Genomic DNA, 23,827 nt, shown 5'->3' with positions numbered 1-23,827 from the left:
AAAGGCTAAAAAAGATTTCCATTTCGTAGTGATGAATTTGGAATGAGTAAATCTACCCTAAACTGAAGCCAGGAGATCAGCTGGTTCTGGACTAAATATAAGGCCTTTGCTCTGCATTGAACTGTTACAGGGAAAAAAGACAGACTCCTTGCCTCACCCAGCCAGGATGTCCTATAACAGGGCAGCAGCCATTACTACAGGTATGAAATAGAACAGTGGAAACAGACTGCTGCTCCTTTTCGCCATTTTAGTCCAGTGGATCTGGCCCTTAACTACAGCTGGTTTGGAATTTTTCAACAAAGCAATTTTTAGTTGGAAAATGCCGATTCATCAAACCTGTAAATTTTTCCTGCAAAAGGGGCAGTTTTGATTAAACTTAATTTTTTTTTTAATATATGTCCTTCATCTCCTTTGTAGGACATAACTATCAGCATGTAGAGCTGTGCATGAGAAAGACAGAGAGGGATTATACATTAACAATAACATTACTTTAACACCACCGTTACTATGGGACTATTCTCCAGGAAGATAAACTTTGAGGGGAAATGGTAGTTATTGTGATCAAGGCGGAGAAACAGCTGGTAGCTGGTATGTGATCTGATTAAAGAAAAGTGACAGTGGGAAAATAGGATGGATCACACGAAAAGGATAAGCTGCAGATAACAGATAACAGAATACTGAAGATTCCAGAGATGATTAAGAAGGGGCGATTCAGAACACAGCTTTGTCAGAGGGCTAGCTGAAACACCTGGTGTTCAAAATGTAACAGAAAATGCCAAGTGATTCAGTCAGTCACCTGCCCTTGAAAAGGCAGATTTGCTGTGTTGCAGCAGGGAAAGTTGACACTCCCTCAGAACAAAAAAATTATTGTGACAAATGGATGGGAAAAAGAAATGTATTCACAAAAAAAAAAAAATCAAGAAAATCTCCTTACAAATTACAGGACTAAATCTTCTTAAGAGGAGATGAAGGAGTACAGCTTTTGTGAAGATCCTATTGAAACACTGAACTTTGCTAGGAATATTCCCTTTTCTATTCAGCAAGATTTCAGGGTCACTTTGACATTTTTGGATCACCAGAAGGAGCAGAGAAATTTATTCCTTCAAAGACTGTCAGTGGAATCAGTTATCCATGATCAAGACAGAAGAGAGAATCTTTGAAATACTGGAAAGCGACATGCCAGATGATTTATATTTATTTTTGTTTTGGAGAGTTCAATGTGACTAGGTCAAGAGTATGTGCTTGGCTCTAAATTGATGAAGACCATATAGGTATCCAGACATATACGAGATGGATAGAGCTGGGTGAATGCTGCAAAGAAATATTCACAAACATTTACTCAGGACAACCTCACACACCATTGAGAAAATATTTCCAACCATTAATAGTCATTTTCTGTGAGCATTTTTGTTGGTGAGAAAGTGTTGCATGTTCATACAAATATGGCTCAGCAGGGGAGGGTGCCTGGAGGACAAGACAGAGCAGCCCCATGCTCCCTGGGGGCAGGACCCAGGGTGTGGGGTGGGGTGAAGAGGGTGCTAAGCCCCTCCCTCAGGGGCTGCTGCGGAGCCTGCAGGGTTGGGGCGTGAACAGTCTGGAAATTGCTTTCTCCCCTCCACCGCCACTCCAGAGTTTAGCTGAGGGGCGGAGAGGCTTCCCCATGCCAGCACTGTGTGGAGCTTTGGTACATGCAGTGCTCGGCTCCTCCTGGCCAGCATCCCAGGCCAGAGTGTCTTGGGCTTTTCCATAGCACTAGCCCAGTCAGACGCAGTGGGAGAAGGAAGGAGCCGGCCAACCAGGCTGTTGGTGAGCTCAGCGCTCCGACCAGGGGCTGGTTCTCCATACAGTATTGGGAGCGGGACTTGCCCCACTGGGGGGGAGGGGATATGGAGGAACAGCAGGGCTGGGGGGGAGCAAAAGGGGCAAAGCAGGGAGAGGACAGCGAGAGGGGGAGCATGTAAAGGGCCGATGGATGGCCAACAGAGGCAACATGTAACCAGCTGCTGCCTGGCACCCGCCTGTAGTCACGAGCCACTGCAGCTCGCAGCACACAGTCAGTGCTGCTGGAAACGAGATGGGGGTGGGGCCCTGCTGGCCAAGAGCCGGCACGCAGCGGGGGCTGCGCTGACGAACCAGCAGGGGGAGCGGCCGGTCCCATGTGCTGCATCGTCGCCCCACAGCGGGGGCTGCGCTGACGAACCAGCAGGGGGAGCGGCCGGTCCCATGTGCTCCATCTTCGCCCCACCACCAGCCTTGCACACCCACCCCCTTGTCAGCCACCGGTGGGGTGTCTGGTGAGCAGGGATCCGGCCAGCAGCAGGAACCATCAGTACTGATGGTGGCGGGGGAGACAGAGAATACAGGACAATTTGCCCGTTTTTAAGAAAAAGTCAGGACACTTGCAGGAGGGCTTAAATACAGGACTGTCCCTGTAAAAACAGGACGCCTGGTCACCCTAACACTTGATCTTGCTTGCATAAGTGGATGGGAGACTGGGAGGGAGGGGACTAGACGAAGCCGTAATCTGACTCCTAAAAACACCAGTGAGTGCTTTTGTGCTGTTCTGCAGAGAGGGAAGTAAGCTGTACCAGCAATAGGGCTGGAAAGTCTACTCCATCCCTGGAGCAAGGAAGAAACTGGCACCAACTTGTGACTATGAGTGGCACCCATCACTCTAAGTCACACACATATACTCTGGGAAAGTGCAGCAACATGGTGCCCCTTACTCAAGGTGGATTGTAAGATTACAATCTTGTCCATGAGAAATATTTGTTCCAGAAGAATTTGACAACCATTTTCACAACTCCTTGGTGTTAATCAGAGAGCAAAACCAACACCATGTGACCTAGTTGACCAATCACACAACACAAACAGACAGCAAACATCCAATAACAGCACAGAGCAGTCAGTTTTCTAACTGCTTTTTTTTGTTTACAAAATATTTATTCAGCAATGGAGGACAGTGGGAAAAAAGAAGGATAATGGGAGCTGATATAGTATTATTTATCATTTGTAGCCACAGCAAGAAATTAGTATCCACAGTACCAGCCAACATATCTAACAGCAGCCTGATGCTTCTAGGAGCTATGCTGGGAGCAAAGACTGTGGGGCCCAGAAAGGAAAAGCTTTACAAAATCTTTAACATTCTCTAATCGTGTTTACCTTCTACCTCCTACTAAACTGCTACCCCTTCTCGAGGGATTCAATGCCCCACCCCGAACCCAGCAATGCACTTAAGCATGTGCTTAGTTTAATGAAGATTTTAAGAAGAAAATGATGGTATACTTCTTTCAATAATTGTTCACACAGATTATAAAATATATTTCCATTTGATTTAGTTTCATCTTGTCCTATATTACTTCACATTTCCTAACGGCACTATAGTGACATCAGGTATATAAGTATGGAAACTAAAGTTAGACCATGTTTCATATAAATACTCTAGTGATTCATGATCTATAGGCATCTTGCAGTATAAAAGGAAGTGGAGGCAAGCATGCCTGGCTTCAGGAAGTTCCCAGGGAACTACAATCACCTCATCTTCAGGAGGTGTAAGTTCTATTGATAGACTTCAATGCTGACAAAGCAGTGAAATACCATGAGGTTATCAGTCTGTTTTGTCCTTTGGCCATTAGAGTGAATATTAAACACCTCATAATGACACCAGTTAAAATTTGTATGTAATAACGTTGCTATCTTAGGCAACATTCCTTACATTCATAAATACAAACAAGGATTGTCTAGCATTAGTAATGAAAGTAAGATGCTACAAGACAGCTGCCTTTGGCTTATATGGCCCTTTCTGGCTTTTTCCCACACATACTAAAGGTCTTAGATTCGTTAGTCTATAAAGTGCTTTGAGATCCTATCTACAGAAAAACTATGCAAAATTAAATGACTTGTGCATGCGTTTTTTGTTTTGTTTGTTTTGTTAGTTCATGATATAGCTTTGCAAGTTTCATCCCTCTGAATTTCTCAGTTTACTTGTCTTGAGGGTTTAATGCCACAACTATTGTAGAATAGAGATTCTAAAACAGACATCTAATAAACCCAATTACCTCTTCAAAAACAGATGATGACTTTGGGGACATCTGATGCCTTATCCTTTACATACTACAAATCAGCAAAAAGACCTGGAGGGTAATTATCTTCTACCTGTCCATTTATCAAATAGACAAGTAACAAACTGATGACTTTTAGAGTACAGTCATCAAATAGATTTCATGATTACCCTAACCCAATTAAGAAGAAATAAAACAATGCATCATAAACTAATTAAACAGACACCATCAACCTAAAAATCTTAGGCCCCAGTCCCTTGGCTACAGTTGAGTAACTCAGGAAGATTGGCAATACAAAGATGTCATTAAGCCATCATTGTGTTCCTGGACCAACTATGTGCTTCACTGATCCATAGAGTAAATTAGAGCAGTAATTAGTGTATCTTCAGAAATTCCTACTTGCACAAACCAATCAAATAAAGAGGTTGTGCATTAGGGTATGTCTACACTGTCAAGTTGTTGACAAAACTTTCATGGGTACTTTAAAAAGCCCCCCCTCCCCCCCCCGTGAAAGACAAAAGTTTTGCCAATGCAGGTGGCAGTGGGGCTAATGCCACTTGTGGGGCTGGAAATATTTTGTTGGCAAAAGTGCTGACAAAGTACTGACAAAGAGCGTTTACACATGCTGACTTTTAGCGACAAGGCTGTGTCGACACAGCCTTGTCGCTAAAAGCTGTGTAGTGTAGACAAGCCCTCAATATCATGAGGATGGAAGGGAGGAAGGCTAAACTCACTAGGGCCAAAAGGATACTTTCAAATATGGAAATCATGACCAAATAGTACAGAATGACCCACACACAGGAGTTATAGTAAGTGAGGCGCAACTGGAAATAAAGGGCTAGGATCTGCCCTGTGGGCTATGAAGAGCGCTGGAGGGGACTACCTGACACTTGGAGTTCCACAAAGAATTGATCTGGACATGTCAGTGAATGAGGACAGATGCAGGAATAGATTTTAAGTGACATGCCACAACTTTATTAAACTTAACACAGTTAAGCCTACCTACCCTGACATCCAGATTCTCACATACCAGGAACTGAAATGGTTCGAAGAGGGGGTTACATATAAACCATACAGGATACCACTTGGACTTAGCTCACTCTTCTGAATCCTCCCACCTCCTAGGAGGTAGGTGGGTACAAAAATTACTAAAAGGGATGGGGGTGGGACTTGGTCTGCAAAGGCTACAAGGTCTGCCCTTATCCAATGGGCACAATGTCCATCAACAGATTCATAGGTATTTTACTTCTAGGAATTGGCCCTTTTAGCCTATTAACCACACTGGAAATTGGCCAAAAGTTGTAACAAATGAACATCCCTACCAAGTACTACCACTAGCTACTAAGCCCCACTTCTGTTTAATCTCACTGTGCCTGCAGGATGGTGCAAGGAAGGCAAAAATCTATTTGGCCCCAATGGGAAGGAAAAAAATCTTCCTGATGCCCATACTAGCAATTGATTAGACCTGCAGCATCTGCAAAACAGAGCTCTAAAACTACAGCTACAGGGAAGGGGAGTGAGGCTGCTGAAATGGAGCAAGAAGAGACTCCTCTGCCCAAGGCTAGGATTTAAGTTAATGAAAGGGAGGGTAAGAGACCAATCAGCTCCCCTCCTGCTTTGGCTGACCAATGGGTGGATAGAACCTCTGGAGGAGGAGGGGCCACCTCTGCATTCCACCAGAGGGTTGCTCTCCTCCCCACTTCTACTGGGCTGTCCCGATCGCCACCAGTCCCATCAAGTTTTCCATCCATGGAGGTGAATGGGTGGCACTCTCATTAAGACAGAATTGTTTTTAAGAACTCCCAGGCACTGCACACTGGAATGGTTGCTACACCACTCTTGATGTGGATGTAGCATACAGCCCTTCATACCTGCTCCACAGGCAAGGTACAGACAGGACAAATGGTGGCCCTTTTCTCTCCCTGTCAAGCACCCTTAGGGGCAGTTATTAGAAGTAAGAACTATGCTATCTGTCAGACCCTGTGTGGGGCAGATGAGCAAACACCTTTCACCCTCTCTCCCCATTTTTGCTTCTATGATTAGGCTAACCAGAATCTGCCCCCAAAAAAGCAAAGAGAAATTTGTAGATGAAGCATCCAGTGATACTGAGATAAGTAATAAGAAATTATTTAAACAGAACATATGGGAATAAAGGAAGGTAACATGTATGTTTATGCAGCTCGTCGGTCCACCAAGTGATAAAGGAGGAAATGCAAGATGACAGCAAAGCTAACATACTAGTATGCAGAAGGGAATAGGGATACCACCATCTTAACAGGAAATCTCAAGGTGGCACCAGAGGCAAGAGTGTATGGAGCAACTTAAGTGCAGGAAAACCACAGGGCTGGATGGTACTCATCCAAGGGTCTGAATGAAGAATCTAAATGATAGGCAGCAAAGCTAGCAATAAAGCTGTCTAATATATCCCTAGGAACAGATATCTTCATGAAAAATGGAAAGTTACCACTGGGGTGACAATCTTCAAAAACAATAGTAAATCTGTGCCTCACTTCAGAATCAAATAATCTGACTCAGGGATCAATCCATCTTTGTGCTCATTACTCCTGGTCCGCTGCCTACTGAAGTAACGGGAGTCTCCCAGCTAACTTTAATCGTCATTGCATCAGGCCTGAAAGTCAAAAGAAGTTCTGCACCTGTAGGACCAAATCCTGAGACTCAGTTAAAGGCAGAATAATACAATATTTAGATAAATATAGATTGTTAAAGCAAGGCCAGCTTTATAAAGGTGTATAAAGGTGGATAATGTTCCCTAACCTGTTCTTTCACAGCGCTAAAAAAACAGTAAACAAAATTGAGACTGTAGGTACATTATAATTGAATTTTATTTTCAAAAATGTGTTGGGAAAAGTCTTTCATGATAGGTTTTTCAGGAAAAAGATGGTAAAGCATAATGACTGACTTAAAACCAAAGTAACTGATAGGGAAAACAGGCAAAACTAATGGTTGCCTTTTAGAGAGGAGAGAATTTAATAGAGAGGCATTTCAGAGATCAGTATTGTTCAATACACTTATGAAATTATTTGGACCCTGAAATAGACAATCAAATATTAGGATTTACCCAATGCCAGAAACTTATTTAGATTAGTGAAAACTGAAGAAAATTGTGAGAAATTTCAATAAGACCTTTGAGAATAATGGGAAGCACAATTAATTTTAGATTAAAGGCAATGGAATGAACATTAAGAATAATCATCTAAGCCTCTCATATTTGCCAGTATACTTCGAATTTGCAAGATTCTGTCTAGAAGCCATTATTGATGGAGCTATCTGTGCAATGAGCAGAAATAGTTAAAAAAGGCAAATAGGATGCTGGTATATATGAGAACAGAAGTAAAATAATATATAAAATAGTCATTATATAAAACAATGATGCACCTGTCTGTGTTCAAATGGTCTCACTTCAAGGTGATATTTCAAACTGGGATAAAAATTGAGTTAAGCCCAGATATATATGCTGCATGTTGCCTGCTAACCAGCATGGGCAAAGCATTTAGCACAGAAATGCAGTCAATGTTAACCCTTTAAAGTCTCTTTTCACCCACTGTGAAATGTTCCTGGTGCTTCCTACATTGAGGAAGATATTCAAGAAAGCATCACTGCAATGGCACAAGAACCAAAGGTCCATCCTGAAAGCATATATTTTCTGGAGATGGTGCTTACTGCCATGAATCATGTCTTTGAAGTCAATTGGAAAGCTCATGGTGCTGCTTACAGGATTGGACTCTCCACTAACAGTAACAAGACAGATTGCATAATTCTGTGCCATCTTCAGCCAACCATGAGAATTTCACAGAGGGGGAAAATGCCTTGGAAAAGAGAATTAGATCTTATTTCTGTGTTGAATGCCCTCATAGCCTGGCTAGTGTGAGGATTCATCATAGAAATCTGTGCTTAACTTTAACTATCCATTTCCCATTACAGAAAAGATATACAGTCCTAGAGCCTTAAAATTCCAGAGAACCCTGCAGATAGATAATCTTTTTGTTATAGGAACTCAGCATTATTCAATGGAATTCACCCCACAGAACAGGCAACCTCTTGGAAGAGAAGCAGGGGCGGCACAGTGGGTCCAAGTCCTGCCCCTCCCCCACACCTGTCTTGTAAGCCAATATAAATTTTTTAAAATAATGTAAAAATGTGAGGACTCTGGGGTGGGGCTGGGGTTGAGGGGTTTGGCATGTGGGAGGGGCTCAGGTAAAGGATTGGAGTGCAGGGATGAGGGCTGCAGGGTGGGGTTGGGGATGAGGGGTTCATGGTGCAGGAGGGGGCTCAGGGCTGGTGCAGAGGGTTGGGATGTGGGGGATGAGGGCTCTGTCTGGGAGTGCAGGCTCTGAGGTTAGGCAGGGCCGGGGATGAGGTGTTTGGGGTGCAGGCAGGCTGCCCCCGGCTGGGGCCAGAGTGGAGGACTCCCCCCAGCCCTCTCCCTACCAGCAGCAGTGAGCTCCGGGGGAGGGGCTCCCTTCTCTCCCCTAGCAGCACACTCACCTTGTACCACTGTCACTGCACATGCTCCTAGGGCCCCTCTTAGGTCCAGGAAACTCCCTCACCTCCTCTCTGGTGGGTGCAGGGGAGGGCTGCCATCATGTGTGCACCTTCTCCCCTCACTGTAGCCTTGCTGGGGGTGGGGGATGGGACTGCCCCTTGCCCAGCATGGGGCAGGAGTGGTGACTGCAGGCGGTGGGCAGGCCCTGTGCTGGTGAAGTGTGCCTCCGGAAAAGGGAAGGGTCCGTCCATCCGAGGTCCACCTGCCCTGGCACTAGTGTTTGGGGGGGCACTAGGACCCTGCGATGGCAGTTGATGCAGGGAGCTGGCAGAGCGGAGTGCAGCACCGAGCTGCAATGGGTAGCCGCCCGCTGCCCAGGGCACAGGGAGGGATGTTAGGGGGAGGCGTGCAGGGGTGGCAGGCAGGGCCAGAGGAGGACCCGCCCCAAAAGCTGGTGGAGCCGGGCCCCCAGGCCCTTAATATTGCTGGAGCACCACGGGTCCATATAACTCGCCACCCCTGAAGAGAAGTGACATTTTAGGGATCTAGGTGTATAAGCCAAAAATGAAAAGTTCATGAGAAGAGCAATTAAATGTTTGGGGACCCAGTGGACACTGCATACAAACAAGGCTTACCATCCTCTAAATATCCCTCTCCCACTCTGGTCTCTGTGGTCTCCATTTGTCCAACCACCCATCCACTTCCATAGGCTATTAACCTTGACATCTGAGTATCATCTTCTATGCTGTCTCCCCATAAGTAGAACCCTTTTCCCAACTCTATTCATCAAGCCTGCACTCTCTATTCCTTTATGTTTTCCTTTTTAACAAAAAACAAAACACAACAAACCAAAAACACTTATTCCCAAAGGCATATAAGCTTTAGTTCTCCTCAAATTGAAGTGTTAATAACAGTCAGAAATGTACAGAAAACTCCCCAAACCCACCTCTAAAACTTACAGAAATAAAAAAGTCCAAGCTAAATTTCATTGCTGAATCACTCTGTTTTTTTTTCTGTCCAGATTTTAAATGCATTGGGTCAGAGACTTTGCCTTCTTACAAGTCTAGCTCCTCAGCTGGTGTAACTTGGTGTCCTAGCTCTATTGACATCAGTGGAGAACTGCTGTTTTACACCAGCTGAAGATCTAGCCCATGGTGTATATAGTGCTGTTAAGAGCAGGAGGAACATAGCAGTCAGCAGTTTATTGTGTTTACACTGACAGGAACCAAGACAGGAAGATTTAATTCTTAAGGTCGATGGCCTCCAGCAAGCACTGAAGCAGAAATTTTTTTTTAAAAATAGTAGATTTTGTCAGTCATGCGCTTTACGGATAAAATTGCTTCAAAGCCAATTGTGTTATGCTAGATCAGATCTAAGTTGTCAATTTTTTCTCTCTACAAGATCAGCATATTGTTCTTCAGCCTCTAATAAACAGACTTGTGAACATATTCTTGTATATACCAGGTCATATGGGCCACTATAGCCCTGCTGTCAATTGTTCGAATTGTGTGGCAGTTTTGTGATGTGGACAAATGTTTATTAAGAGCGAGGCTGAACATATCAAACTCTTTCAACTTGTGACCTACTGTAAACTCAGATTTTAACCTAAATGCCTGTCCAGGGTTTAAAGAATGTTGAACTTAAATACTACACTATCCATTCTTTCCAAATAAACCCTTTTAATGTTAGGTGGGGGGGGGGAGAAGGAGGGAGAGAGAGTCTCAGCTGGAGTAAACTGGCATGGCTCTAGTGTCTTTTACATCAGTTTACACCAGCTGCGGATCTGGCCCAAAGTCCACATCTACTGTGTATCTGTGTTTTTCCACCTTCTTGACAAACAGCTGCAATTTTTAAAATTCTTAAGGTTCAAATATCAGGACCATATGTTTGTGAATACAATAAAGCACAAAGTAGAAAACATTTATCTAAGACATTTTATAGTTTCTTTACTTTTTTGTGCTATTGATAACATTACTTTTCTCCCTATAGCAGTGACAGTATTAAAGAGGGTGCCACAGCTCTGAGCATATTTATTATTCAGTGTTTGCATGCACAGTCTTCTAAAGTATTACAGATTAGGAATGTATTATTAAATACAAAACTGAATGTACTTCATTCTTAATCCATTTATATGTAACACATTTATTAGTTAAGCTACTCATTACCACTTTCTAACATTCATAACCACAGTACATAGTCTTACATGCATTTCACAAAGCAACAATCAGAATTAAATTATGTTGGAATTCTCTGATGCAAACTTGCACATTTTCACTTGAGAAGAAAAAAACAAACAATATTTCCCTTAGCAACTATTACAAGCCTAACCCTGAATACCCTCATTCTTTTTTTCTTCTTTCAAAATAAGTATTTAATTTCAATTAATAGACTAATATCTCATCACACAAGGAGAAGACACAGTCACTCGTGCTGAGCAACATGCTCAAAAAGGAACTAAAGGTTAACTTTACATGTTGCATTCTACTAGAAGTCAATTTCTTTCAGACTAGGCTCCTTTTTGTTGCCTAGTAATGTTTACAGCTACAATATTTAAATGTCTTTTTCAGTAACACTGATGTTATTACTGGAGAAATATTCTTCTTACCAGTTCATATGAATATGGCACAACAAAGTTCCTGTCTTTATTAGATGATAGACTTTTGACCTGATTCAGAAACATGATAAATAATCAATTTCAACTAAATATTATTAGCACATTTGGAGAGACATCAAAGATTTTTTTGTCAGCGTAAGACTAAACTGTATAAGATGTAGACAGCCAAATGTCATATAACATTCATCACTTGCAAGGTAACTGACTTCTGAACTCACTCAGGCAGAAAATGAACAGCTGCCAATGTTGATCAGAGAGAAGCAATATGCTGCTTCCAGGAATGAAATTCCCTTTTGTTTTCTTTTTTTTTAGTTAAAACTGTATTCTTTGTACACCAAATAGGAAGGGTAGGCTTGTGGCTAGAAAAAAGGACTTGGAGTCGGACTCTTGGGTTCTAGTGCCAGGTATGCTACAGGTTGTCCGACATACTATGGAAGCCTCTCTGTGTCTCAGTTACCACATCTGTAAAATGACGATTATGATACTTACTCAATTCAAAGAGTTTTTTTTCATGAAACTTAATTCATTAATGTTTATAATGAATACTGAAATCCTTGGATAGAAGATACAATATGAGTACAAAATATTATTATTTCATTTACTGAGATAACAAAAACAGCAAAATTCATCAAAATTCTCATGTGGAAACTAAGTGGTCATGGGATGTCATTGGACTATCGTATCTGTTATCTGCAGCAAAGTGTTAGGTAGGGCAAAATGGAAAAAGTTCTCATCACTAGTAAAACCATCAAAAATAACCCTTTCACTTTTCTGACCCTCATGTTTCTTGTTAATCAAATGCTAATATTTTGTTTATTTTCAGGAAAACACTTTTCTGTAGGTGAAAAGTTTCTATTTGCTGAAGGGAATAAAAAGCTGTATCTTCTGCAAAACTGCAATACCTTTTCACAAAAGTGACTATACAATTTCCAGTCTGGGAAAATTCCTTACCTTTTTGGTATTGCTATGCTGCATTCACCCTCATTCAAATTTTCAAACTCTGGTGAAAATCTCTAAGTCTACTGACAAATATTGGTGAAATGAAAGTTTGTATTTCCAAACATTTGTAATTAAAGGAGTTAATTTAGAGGCTTGGTGTCACAATAACCTCAAAACATGATGCATGTTATAATTTATGCAAACGTTAGCTCAATAGTGTGTTCTATGTTACATTCTCACTCCAGGATGCACCAAGCTTGGGCACTGTACTTATTAAATATTATTAAGGGGTAACATCAAAGCACATCATACCATTTATTGCTCAGGAAAAGGTACAGTGCCTTATATAGCTAATTCCTAATGTTAATAGTTTGTGTTACTCTATTTGTGCACTGTTTGTACACACAGCTTGAAGGGCTAATTTCAACCCTGGTGTAACTCCATTGATTTCAGTGAAATTACACAAGGGTTGAATTTAGACCAATATGCCTTCTGTTTTATTTGTTTACAAATATCAAGGCAATAAATCCACCATATGGATTAATCGCTTGTCAGATCTATATAAATAAGACATTCCTTTTAACTTTATTTTTAGAAGCATTAAAACATTTTTAAAACCAGTTCCTTTTTCTGTTCATATAATTTTGGCTAGATCAATGATTTTAAAATTTGCTGAGGAGCCAGTTGAGTTTAATGGGGTTACAGTGAGGATGAATATGGTCCAAAGTTCAAGCAGCTGTCAGTAAAATTTTAGCTTGGTCATGAAGCTAAACCTCTGAACCATAAGCATCTTGAAGAATAAGTCCATAATATATACTAAAGGTAACAAGATTGATTTATGCAGGCCAAATCACTATTTAATTTCTGAACATGTACCTACCTAGCATTCTAGTCTTGGTAACACTAAAATTCTGAATAAATAATGTAGATCAATTTTTCCCCTCATTTGCACTGGTGTGGCCCCACTGAAGGTCTATTGAAGCCAATGGAGGGTTGCACCTGTGAAAGGGCTTGTCTATACATGGAAATTGACTGGGAAAAATGCACTAAGCACTCAAGAATAAATTGAAATTTATTGTAGAATAGTGTCTACAGACAGGGAGCTATTCCAGAACAGCTATTCTGGCCAATTTTGCTACACACACCAGCCCTAAGAAAGAAGAGAATCAGATTTAAAGAGTGTCTAGCATTTTAGATTGGCACTATCATAGAATCACAGAAGATTAGGGTTGGAAAAGACCTCAGGAGGTCACTTAGTCCAACCCTCTGCTCAAAGCACGACCAACCCCAACTAAATCATCCCAGCCAGGACTTTGTCAAGCTAGGCATAAAAACCTCTACAGGTGGAGATTCCACCACCTCCCTAGGTAACCCATTCCAGTGTTTCACCACCTTCTTAGTAAAATAGTGTTTCCTAATATCCAACCTAGACCTCCCCCACTGCAACTTGAGACAATTGCTTCTTGTTCTGTCATCTGCCACCATGGAGAACAGCCTAACTCCATCCTCTTTGGCACCCCCCTTCAGGTAATTGAAGGCTGCTATCAAATCCCCCCTAACTCTTCTTTTCTGCAGGCTAAAAAAGCACAGTTCCCTCAGCCTCTCCTCATAAGTCATGTGCCCCAGCATCCTAACAATTTTTGTTTTCCTCCGCTGGACTCGCTCCAATTTGTCCACATCCTTTCTGTAGTGGGGGGCCCAAAACTGGACACAATACTCCAGATGTGGCCTCACCAGTGCCAAATAGAGTGGAATAATCACTTCCCTCGATCTGCTAATAATGTTCCAACTAATGCAGCCCAATATGCCATTAGCCTTCTTGGAAACAACGGCACACTGTTGACTTATATCCAGCTTCTCGTCCACTGTAATCCTAGGTCCGTTTCTGCAGAATTGCCGCTTAGCCAATTGGTCCCCAGCCTGTAGCAGTGCATGGGATTCTTCCATCCTAAATGCAGGACTCTGCACTTGTCCTTGTTGAACCTCATCAGATTTCTTTTGGTCCAATCCTCCAATTTGTCTAGGTCACTCTGGACCCTATCCCTGCCCTCCAGCGTATCTACCTCTTCTCCCATCTTAGTGTCATCCATGAACTTGCTGAGGGTGCAATCCATCCCATCATCCAGATAATTAATGAAGATGTTGAACAAAACCGGCCCCAAGACCAACCCCTAGGACACTCTGCTTGACACTGGCTGCCAACTAGACATCGAACCGTTGATCACTACCCATTGAGCCCAACAATCTAGTCCGCTTTCTATTCGCCTTATAATCCATTCATCCAATCTATACCTTTTTAACTCACTGGCAAGAATACTGTGGTAGCCCATATCAAAAGCTTTGCTAAAGTCAAGGTATATCACTTCCAGCGCGTTCCCCATATCCTCTGTGGAGATAGAGGTGGTTAGGGACTATTTAGAAAAGCTGGACGTGCACAAGTCCATGGGGCCGGATGAGTTGCATCCGAGAATGCTGAAGGAATTGGCGGCTGTGATTGCAGAGCCATTGGCCATTATCTTTGAAAACTCGTGGCGAACCGGGGAACTCCCGGATGACTGGAAAAAGGCTAATGTAGTGCCAATCTTTAAAAAAGGGAAGAAGGAGGATCCTGGGAACTACAGGCCAGTCAGCCTCACCTCAGTCCCTGGAAAAATCATGGAGCAGGTCCTCAAAGAATCAATCCTGAAGCACTTGCATGAGAGGAAAGTGATCAGGAACAGCCAGCATGGATTCACCAAGGGAAGGTCATGCCTGACTAATCTAATCGCCTTTTATGATGAGATTACTGGTTCTGTGGATGAAGGGAAAGCAGTGGATGTATTGTTTCTTGACTTTAGCAAAGCTTTTGACACGGTCTCCCACAGTATACTTGTCAGCAAGTTAAGGAAGTATGGGCTGGATGAATGCACTATAAGGTGGGTAGAAAGCTGGCTAGATTGTCGGGCTCAACGGGTAGTGATCAATGGCTCCATGTCTAGTTGGCAGCCGGTATCAAGTGGAGTGCCCCAAGGGTCGGTCCTGGGGCCGGTTTTGTTCAATATCTTCATAAATGATCTGGAGGATGGTGTGGATTGCACTCTCAGCAAATTTGCGGATGATACTAAACTGGGAGGAGTGGTAGATACGCTGGAGGGGAGGGATAGGATACAGAAGGACCTAGACAAATTGGAGGATTGGGCCAAAAGAAATCTGATGAGGTTCAATAAGGATAAGTGCAGGGTCCTGCACTTAGGACGGAAGAACCCAATGCACAGCTACAGACTAGGGACCGAATGGCTAGGCAGCAGTTCTGCGGAAAAGGACCTAGGGGTGACAGTGGACGAGAAGCTGGATATGAGTCAGCAGTGTGCCCTTGTTGCCAAGAAGGCCAATGGCATTTTGGGATGTATAAGTAGGGGCATAGCGAGCAGATCGAGGGACGTGATCATTCCCCTCTATTCGACATTGGTGAGGCCTCATCTGGAGTACTGTGTCCAGTTTTGGGCCCCACACTTCAAGAAGGATGTGGATAAATTGGAGAGAGTCCAGCGAAGGGCAACAAAAATGATTAGGGGTCTGGAACACATGAGTTATGAGGAGAGGCTGAGGGAGCTGGGATTGTTTAGCCTGCAGAAGAGAAGAATGAGGGGGGATTTGATAGCTGCTTTCAACTACCTGAAAGGGGGTTCCAAAGAGGATGGCTCTAGACTGTTCTCAATGGTAGCAGATGACAGAACGAGGAGTAATGGTCTCAAGTTGCAGTGGGGGAGGTTTAGATTGGATATTAGGAAAAACTTTTTCACTAAGAGGGTGGTGAAACACTGGAATGCGTTACCTAGGGAGGTGGTAGAATCTCCTTCCTTAGAGGTTTTTAAGGTCAGGCTTGACAAAGCCCTGGCTGGGATGATTTAACTGGGAATTGGTCCTGCTTCAAGCAGGGGGTTGGACTAGATGACCTTCTGGGGTCCCTTCCAACCCTGATATTCTATGATTCTATGATTCCACAGAGCCAGTTATCTCATCGTAGAAGGCAGTCAGGTTGGTCAGGCATGACTTGCCCTTGGTAAATCCATGTGGACTGCTCCTGTTCACCTTCCTCTCTTCCAAGTGCTTCAAAATGGATTCCTTTAGGACCTGCTCCATGATTTTTCCAGGGATTGAGGTGAGGCTGACCAGTCTGTAGTTCCCCCGATTTTCCTTCTTCCTTTTTTTTAAAGTTGGGCACTATATTTGCCTTTTTCTAATCATTTGGGACCTCCCCTGATCCCCAGAAGTTTTCAAAGACAGTGGCCAGTGGCTCTGCAATCACATCAGCCAACTCCCTTGACACCCTTGGATACATTAGATCTGGCCCCATGGACTTGTGCATGTCCAGCTTTTCTAAATAGTCCTTACCCTGTTCTTTCACCACTGAGGGCTGGTCACCTCCTCCCCATACTGTGCTGCCCAGTGCAGCAGTCTGGGAGCTGACCTTGTCTGTGAAGACCGAGGCAAAAAAAGCATTGAGTACTTCAGCTTTTTCCACATCATCTGTCACTAGGTTGCCTCCCCCATTCAGTAAGGGCCCCACACTTTCCCTGACCCTCTTCTTGGTGCTATCAAAACAAAATCAAACAAATCAAAATTAAAACAAATTAAAACAAAATAAACAGTGTCAAGTTACAATCTTATCTGAAAGCAGAAAGATTGTTCCTGCTTCTTTTCTTGTTTACAGACCAGCCATTGCAGAATTAGGAGGAGAAAGAAACAGAAAAGAAAATCTATAGCAGTTCTATGTTCTGAAATATCCTCTGTGCAATGGTGAGACGCATAAGACAAAAAGACAAAATGACCAATTCTACTCCCATTGACTTCAGAAAGAGCTGAACTGAGCTCAAACCTTGTTGCTTGCCTTATTCTTGTATGTAGCCTCCTAACTTCATAAGTAAAGCTGGCAAGATCTGGCTCAAATCAGGACCAGAAAAACAGAAAACAGTAAGAAGAGAAAGGATATGAGAAAGCAACCAGATCTCTTTTATCATGGGAGGTGAATTCAGATTATAGGAGGTGAATTCATAACAGCTCTTTGGCATTTAAAGAAAAGACTAAAAAGTTAAGATCATTAGCTCAATATAGCCTCTCTGATTGTTGGAGTTCAGAGGGTCAGTAGTCATGATAGCTGCTTAGATATTACAAGGGCTACTCTTCCCTTTGGGGCTGCTGAAGGCTGCCCTTTCAGACTTCTCCCCGCTTTGGTGCCATATAAATAGCTCAGTGAATGTTTTCAGTCAGTCTTCAAAAAGTAAAGGGACTGCAACAAGAAACAACCAAGGAAAAGAAGAGGTGCCATAAGGCTGTAAATATTACAAAACTTTCAATCCTAAAAAAACATTTGCAAATCCAGGTTAGGGGAGACTTACAGAAAATGTAGAAGCATCTACCAAAACATCACATCCAGCAGTTGGTATGGAAGCAAAAGTGCCTTAATGCTTATTCTTCAAGGCATCTGAAGAGTCACTAGGATTCCTGGCTTAAATGTCCATTTGCCAGCTCCCATTCAGGTGTGTGGGATTCTTCCCATTGACTCCAAAGAGAGGTGAATTGGACTCTTTGCAAAAGGAAATGTGTTGAGGATTTTGGAGTGTATGGAGCAGCTGACCTATGTTAATGAAGAACTGGAAGGGTTCGGAGGGTTTTTTTTCTTCCATGGCAAACTGACTTGCCCACTAAATAGATCAGTCTGCCACAGAACCAATATCTAAGGGTCTCTTGGGATTGTAGATCATGGACATTTTTTGTTGCAACAGAACCTAAGTGTACAAGGTCAAATAATCAAAGTTTATCTTAATATACTTCTGGATGTAATACTGAATTCAAGAAGCTCAAGTTACTCAAATTGCAGCTACATTTTGTACTCAGAAACAGGAGAGACATGATTATCTCAGAGAAAGCACTGAATAATACTGAATTATATTGGAATAGGACAAATGAAATCAGTGACAGTGTATTGCTGATGCTTATTTGAGAGAGGTCAGTCAAATGCAACATAATCACAGGAGCAATGGTTTCCTCCATATAGATAAACAACATGATAGATGAATGTGAAGCTAATATAAAGCATTTATCAAATTGTGTCAGGATCAATTTGGAATATTTATTTTCATTGTGCAACAAGCTATCCACTCCCCCCAATGGCAATGCTTTAATCCAATGCAGGGGTAGGCAACCTATGCCACATGTGCCAAAGGCAGCACGTGAGCTGATTTTCAGTGGCACTCACACGGCCCGGGTCCTGGCCACTGGTCCAAAGGGCTCTGCATTTTCATTTAATTTTAAAAGAAGCTTCTTAAACATTCTAAAAAACTTATTTACTTTACGTACAACAATAGTTTAGTTATATATTATAGACTTATAGAAAGAGACCTTCTAAAAATGTTAAAATGTATTACTGGCACGCAAAACCTTAAATTAGAGTGAATAAATGAAGACTCGGCACACCACTTCTGAAAGGTTGCCGACCCCTGATCTAATGGCTTTATTTTTATTATAGTACAGATTTCAGAGGCAGATACCAAGCTAGCCATAGTTTCATTTAAGGTAGGCTGGAAAATGGATTTTGTTCTGTTTTTCAGCTAATCAGATGCAATTTACTCAAACTTTATTTACTGATCACTTTTCATAATAAAGGTTCACTCAGCAAACTAATTGTCAGATGATTTTGTTTGGTGTCATTCAGATGAAACTGAAAATGCAATGAAACTAGATTGCTAACTAGAAACCAACATTGCAGTAGGGGAAACACTGCCTCGTTGCTAAAGCTCAGGTTTGGGAATCAGGAGCTCTGGATTTCTTGTGTCTGCTATACACATCTTGGGTGAAATCCTGGCCCTACTGAAGTCAATAGAAGTTTTGCTGTTGACTTCAATGGACCCAGAATTTCACCCTCATGTGACCATAGGCAAGTAATTAAAATTCTCAGTGTCTTAGTTTCTGTACAATTATAATGCCTCTCTACTTCATTAAGAAACTAAATTCATTATGAGAGGAAATCCTCATATAGAAGATGTGACAGAAAAGGGCAAAGTATTAAAAAGTGGGAAAACTGAACTTTTAAGAGTTATCTGGTTACTGAATGGCTACAGACAAGAACATGGAGGATAGGTCCATCAATGACTATTAGCCAGGATGGGCAGAGACGGTGTCCTTAGCCTCTGTTTGCCAGAAGCTGGGAAAGGGAAACAGGGAATGGATCACTGGATTACCTTTTCTGTTCATTCCCTCTGAAGCACCTGGCACTGGCCACTGTTGGGCTAGATGGACCTTTGGTCTGACCCCCAGTATGGCCATTCTTATGTTATGTCTAATCCACAAGACACTCAAAGTGCAGCTTTTTAATAAAAAATACAGTGAACAACTTCTAGTGATTCTAAGCCAAATTTTTCTGCTTGTCTGTCAGGTAGTTCCCTTTTTATTTGCTAGAATCTATTATTTGATGAAATAGCAATAAAGGTCAATGTAATTAAATTATGTGACTGGAGAATGGTTATAATAGAATATATTTTAATGCTATATAAATCAATACAGCACTATATAATCTGCAAATTAGCCTTATGTAGCATTCACAAATGCAATACAATGTCAATTAAAGCAGTGAAATATAATGCAACATAGACCAATATGAACAACAGTGTAGACTTTTTTCAAAAGAATAATTATAAAAATAATTTCCTCCTTGAAAATTATTTGATTTGGCTCCACTGGAACGGTAGTTGCATCAGGTCCTACTGTGAATGTTCTCTCATTATCATCCTGCTTTTCACTGTGGTGAAGTAGAGAGAAGCTACATTTTTGGTAATATTCTCAAATTTCTATCACATTAGGAGAGTGCACCTTATTAAAAAGAAACTCTTCCTATTAAAATATTTAATAAGGGACTGCTCCTACTGAAGTCAATGGAAAATCTCCCACTGACTTCATTAGGAGCAGGACTGGTTAAGAATAGCACTACTGGCTCAGACCCTTGGTCCATCTAGACCAATATTCTGTCTTCCAACAGTTGCCAGTACCAGATGGTTCAAAGGGAATGAACAGAACAGGGCACTTATCAAGTGATCCACCCCTTCTCATCCTGTCCCTGAATCTGGCAGTCAGAGGCTTAGGGACACCCGGAGCATGGGGTTGCATCCCTTACCTTCTCAGCCAATAGCCATTGATGGACCTATCCTCCGTGATTCTATCTAATTCTTTACTGAAACAAGTTATATTTTTTGCCTTCACAACATCCCCTGGCAACATGTTCTACATGACTGTGCATTGTGTAAAGAAGTGCTTCCTTTTATTTGGTTTAAACCTGCTACCCCTTAATTTCATTCAGTGACTCCTAGGTCTTGTGTTATGCGAAGGGGTAAATAACACTTCCTTATTAACTTTCCCCACACCATTCATGATTTTATAGACCACTATCATATCCCCTCTTAGTCATCTGTTTTCCAAGTCAACAGTCCCAATGTTTTTAATCACTCCTCACATGAAAGCTGTTCCATATTCTTAATAATTTTGTTCAAATGATTGATTCTTGCTGATATATACTTTGATTGCCATTCACAAATATGGGTTTCCCATAGTATTTTCCTGGGATGTTGTACAACAGGTTAGAAGAAAATGTTACCTTCTGAAAATGGTTGAAGGATTCAAATGGTAGACAGGTTCAATCTTGCAATATTATTGGATGAATGCTTTGGATCAGTTTCTGCATTCAGTTGGGGTGCCGGAATGTGGGGGAGGGAGGGGCAGGGGGCCATGGTCCTCCTACTTTTGGAAGTGGATGGGCCTGGCCTGGCCACTTTTTGCCATAAGCCCCACCCCAGCACCTTCTCTTCCGCCCGAGGCCTCGCACCGTGTCCCACAACCAGGCCAGCAGCTGCTGGGGCCCAGCCAGGGAGCTTGGGCAGCTGTGGGACACCGTGCTGCAGACCCTCCACCTGCCCAGGGTGGAGAGGCCAAGAGAAGCTCCTGGGACCTCCGCCCAGGGCAGATGGAGGGTCTGCAGCTCCTCACAGCTGCCTGCGTGGCTCTTACCATAGCTGGGCTGTGGCTCTGAGGCTGGAGCTGGATTGGGGTAAGAGCCATGCAGGCAGATGTGGGAAGCTACAGACCCTCCTGACACGGGTGGGAGGCCCAGAAGGTGGTGTGACAAAGTTCCTCCTCTACCTTGGTGGGTCTTGCGCTTATTGGCGGATTTGCTCGCCTTGGAGCTTCACGGCAGCCCTCAGTTTGGCCGTTTTCGTGAACCCACACTCCAGGTCAACTCCTCCTGGGTCTGACCAGGAGTTGGGAGGGTTGTGGTGAACCCAGGACCGCCCTCTACTCCGGGTTCCAGCCCAGGGCCCTGTGGAATGCAGCTGTCTAGAGTGCCTCCTGGAACAGCTGTGTGACAGCTACAACTCCCTGGGCTACCTCCCCATGGCCTCCTCCCAACACCTTCTTTATCCTCGCCATAGGACCTTCCTCCTGGTGTCTGATAATGCTTGTATGCCTCAGTCCTCCAACAGTATGTGTTCTCATTCTCAGCTGCTGGTGCCTCTTGCTCCCAGCTCCTTACACATGCACCACAAACTGAAGTGAGCTCCTTTTTAAAATCCAGGTGCCCTGATTAGCCTGCCTTAATTGATTCTAGCAGCTTCTTGATTGGCTGCAGGTGTTCTAATCAGCCTGTCTATCTTAATTGTCTCCAGAAGGTTCCTGATTGTTCTGGAACCTTCCCTGTTACCTTACCCAGGGAAAAGGGACCTACTTACCCTGGGGCTAATATATCTGCCTTCAGTTACTTTCCTGTAGCCATCCGGCCCGACCCTGTCACAGTGGGTACATGGGCATGGGGCTGCTCTCAGCCCCACCCCACCCCCAGGCAGGTGGAGGGTTGGCGGCTCCCAGCCCGCTCCAGCTTTTGGCTTGGCCAGGGCCAGGGCCTTGGGGGGGAAGATGAGGGTTGGAGAGCGGCCACAGCGGGGACAGGGGCCCTTGGTCCCTGGTCCTCCCACCTTTGGGAAGGCTCCACCACTCCTGCATTCAGTGTAGTTACTCCAGATTTACAACAGTGTAAGAGCGCAAAACTGGCATTTAATCTATTGTAGGTATATCAACATGGCCTCTTTTAGGAATTTAGTGATGACTGGATGGCTGTACTGAGACTCTTTCCTGCAGCACCTGATATTCAGGCTTGCAAATTGTACCTCAAGTTACTTGATGCTCAGGCCTACTGGCAAACTGTTTTGTAGGGATTGTCTTATACTGGAGGATTCCTGTGCTTCATTTTCTATTCTACATACCAATGCTGAATCCAATATCAGGTTTTGACATCAGAATTTTTTCTATCCCCTTAGATACTGGCAGCATGTTAATCATTTGTCCAGAATATTCCTGGCTCTCCAAAAATCTTGTTGAGACAGCCCAACTATTACATTTATGAAGAATGGGTTTGGATGGCAAATAAGTCCCTCTTACCTCAGGTTTGGTCTAGTCAGGAAATTTACCCGCCCTCATAGATTCATAGATATTAAGGTCAGAAGGGACCGTTATGATCATCTAGTCTGACCTCCTGCACAATGCAGGCCATCGAATCTCACCCACAAACACCTCCAATTACCCTCTCACCTATGTCTGAGGTATTGAAGTCATCAAATCATGGTTTAAAGACTTCAAGGAGCAGAGAATCCTCCAGGAAGTGACCCATGCCCCATGCTGCAGAGGAAGGTGAAAAACCCCCAGGGCCTCTTCCAATCTATCCTGGAGGAAAATTCCTTCCCGACCCCAAATATGGTGATGAGATGAACCCTGAGCATGTGGGCAAGATTCACCTGCCAGATACCCAGGAAAGAATTCTCTGTAGTAACTCAGATCCCACCCCATCTAACATCCCATCATAGGCCATTGGGCCTATTTACCATGAATAGTTAAAGATCAATTAATTGCCAAAATCATGTTATCCCGTCATACCATCTCCTCCATAAACTTATAGAATTTAATCTTAAAGCCAGATAGGTCTTTTGCCCCCACTACTTCCCTTGGAAGGCTATTCCAAAACTTCACTCCTCTGATGGTTAGAAACCTTCATCTAATTTCAAGTCTAAACTTCCTGATGGCCAATTTATATCCATTTGTTCTTGTGTCCACACAGGTACTGAGCTTAAATAATTAATCTCCCTCTCTGGTATTTATCCCTCTGATATATTTATAGAGAGCAATCATATCTCCCCTCAGCCTTCTTTTGGTTAGACTAAACAAGCCAAGCTCCTTGAATCTCCTTTCAAGACAGGTTTTCCATTCCTTGGATCATCGTAGTAGCCCTTCTCTGTACCTGTTCCAGTTTGAATTCATCCTTCTTAAACATGGGAGACCAGAATTTCACACAGTATTCCAGATGAGATCTCACCAATGCCTTGTATAACAGTACTAAAACCTCCTTATCTCCACTGGAAATACCTCGCCTGATGCATCCCAAGACCACATTAGCTTTTTTCACGGCCACATTACATTAGCAGCTCATAGTCATCCTTTGGTCAACCAATACTCCAAGGTCCTTCTCCTCCTCCATTACTTCTAATTCATGCGTCCCCAGCTGATAACTAAAATTCTTGTTATTAATCCCTAAATGCATGACCTTACACTTCTCACTATTAAATTTCATCCTATCACTATTACTCCAGTTTACAAGGTCATCCAGATCCTCCTGTATGATATCCCGGTCTCTCT

At 43.0% G+C, this 23,827-nt stretch overlaps 1 protein-coding gene across 37 annotated transcripts in view; it reads right to left on the bottom strand.

The window, feature by feature from the left end:
* NRXN1 (neurexin 1) overlaps positions 1-23,827 on the bottom strand; it is a 1,247,341-nt gene that overhangs the window by 244,831 nt on the left and 978,683 nt on the right. The gene's annotated exons all lie outside the window — the stretch shown is intronic.

The sequence above is a fragment of the Caretta caretta genome, chromosome 3 (assembly GCF_965140235.1).
Source record: "Caretta caretta isolate rCarCar2 chromosome 3, rCarCar1.hap1, whole genome shotgun sequence".
Taxonomy (NCBI): Eukaryota; Metazoa; Chordata; order Testudines; family Cheloniidae; genus Caretta; species Caretta caretta.
Note: the sequence above shows the minus strand (reverse complement) of the source record. Positions and strands in the feature narration are given on the sequence as shown.